General features: G+C 39.0%; 1 non-coding gene across 1 annotated transcript; it reads right to left on the bottom strand.

Moving 5' to 3' along the window:
• Nucleotides 1-1,258: 1,258 nt before the first annotated feature.
• Nucleotides 1,259-1,365, bottom strand: LOC141653990 (small nucleolar RNA R71). The gene has a single exon (XR_012547575.1). It is a non-coding gene; the product is annotated as a small nucleolar RNA R71 (small nucleolar RNA).
• Between the last annotated feature and the right edge of the window lie 890 nt (nucleotides 1,366-2,255).

Here is a 2,255-nt window from a genome sequence, read left to right as displayed (position 1 = left end):
CTTTTCAATGAGGCTTGTAAGAAGTAAACCAACTCGAGCTTCATTAGACCATGCATAGAGTTGAATAGGAAGAATTATGTCGACTTGTAGGTGTTGTAAAGTGTTGATCGACTCGGCTCCGGGACCCAAATCTTCCTACGAATTGTAAGATATTCACTTACTCGATCCCATCACAACAATAAGTGTTTGCTTCTAATTGAGAACATGTTTGTATGATCTATTTCTATGATTCCCCTATGAACCCATGACACCCTAGTGCCTTTAATCAATTATTTACAAACCCCTTTAATTTATTTACTTTGTTTTCATTAGTTTACATTCATCTTGTTGATTAGTTTAGACCATACCTCATCTCAACCCAATTTGTGACACCCTAAGTCATAACTACTTACAATTGAAATCATAAATCGATACCCGTCCCTTGGGATCCGACCTTTACTTACCTCTTTACTAAAAGTAGTTTGTGAAGTTATAAATATTTTTTTGGTTAGGTAGTGACAACGACTAAGCACTAAGCACAAAAACGACTCGACCAAAAATGGCGCCGTTGCCGGGGACGGTGTTCAATTGATTTGATTTTTGTTAATTGTTTTTAATTGTGTCTTTATTTAACTTGGGGAAGTCAATCTCCTCAAGGTTGTTCTAATTTTTTTCTAGTTGTTTGATATTTTGCATGACTAGGAGATCACATGGTAAATTGTTACCTATTGATTTCGAGATTGAAAGGACCTTAACCAACAATAGAAGAGTTGCTAGAGGTAGTTCAAGAGTTGTAGGTATTGGAGAGATTGTGGACATTCAACCAAATAACATTGAGTTTGTCAATCATTTTGCAAGATAAGTAGAGGATAACCCAATTCCAAACCAACCACAAAATCAACCCACAATGCCTAAATTTTAATCACATTCCGTACCAACCGAGGAGAACCTACCAAATGGTACTCCTACACCACCACATTTAATCGGTAATTTCATTGCCAAATCCGCATTCATACAATTAGTTGAGAGAAGTCAATTTGGAGTGATGCCTAGTGAGGATCCTCATTTACATATGGAGACTTTTTGCGATTATTGTGATGCAATTTCTCAAACCAGAGTTACTCAAGACCAAATCCGATGGGTATTGTTTCCTTTTTCCTTGATCAGTACCGCAAAGCAATGGTTGAAGAGCCCAGACAAGGCTACCCTTGGTATTGATTCATGGAAGAAGCTAGCACTTGCCTTCTACAAGAAATTCTATCCTCCGGAGAAGACTAATATGTTGAGAGCCCAAATCACCGGGTTCAAGCAAAGGGATGAGGAATCATTGTATGAAGCATGGGAGAGATTTAAGGACACTTGTCGTTCTTGTCCACACCATGGACTTAGTTAGTGGTTCATTGTGCAACAATTTGGAACGGCTTATATGAAGACTGACGCAATGTTCTTAATATGGGATCCAATGGGAGGTTTACCGAAGTTGATGACAATCAAACATAGGCCAAAATGGAAGAGATGGCGGTTCATAATTCCCAATATAGTAGGCCTCGAAAGGCCACTAGTGTAGGAAAGCATGAGGTAGATTCCATCACACAACTGGGTGCTCAACTAAGTGCTCATATCGACACTATCAACTTAAAGTTTGAGAAGGCCATGGCTAAGCTTGATGAAGCTTCCAAATCACCCAAACAACATGTTAATGCTATGGTGGCATCATCCTCAATCCCAAATGGAGTATGTGAAAGTTGTGGAACCTTGGGACATGATCAAAATGAATGTAGGGGAACAATGAACAAGTAAATGCTTTTTAAGCATACAAGAGTAGTACCCCTTATTCCAACTACTGTAATGAGAACACCAAATTCCATCCAAATCTTTCATACAAGAGCCAAAATGTTCAAAACCCTCAACCCACATACACTCCACCTTCAATGAGAAACCAAGCTCAAAGACCCTTTTTCAACCAAAGCGAAGGATATCAAAATCAACCTTCCTACAACCAATCCAATGACCAAAGCTTTGATGTTCAAAAAGCAGTCCTCCAAATGCAAAAGAACCAACAAGAATTCTTCACCCAAATGCAAAAAGATAGCCAAGCTAAAGAAATGACCATCAACAACATACTTGCCCACACCAAAATATCAGAGACTCAAATGACCCAATTAGCATCTTCTAGCTCTCAAAGACAAAAGGGGAAATTACCTCATCAAGGTAACCCGCCCACAAGACATGAGACGGTTATTGCCATCCATTTGAGGAGTGGTACAAGATATGAG

The sequence above is a fragment of the Silene latifolia genome, chromosome 4 (genome assembly GCF_048544455.1).
Source record: "Silene latifolia isolate original U9 population chromosome 4, ASM4854445v1, whole genome shotgun sequence".
Lineage (NCBI taxonomy): Eukaryota > Viridiplantae > Streptophyta > Magnoliopsida > Caryophyllales > Caryophyllaceae > Silene > Silene latifolia.
This window is presented reverse-complemented; position numbering and strand designations above follow the sequence as displayed.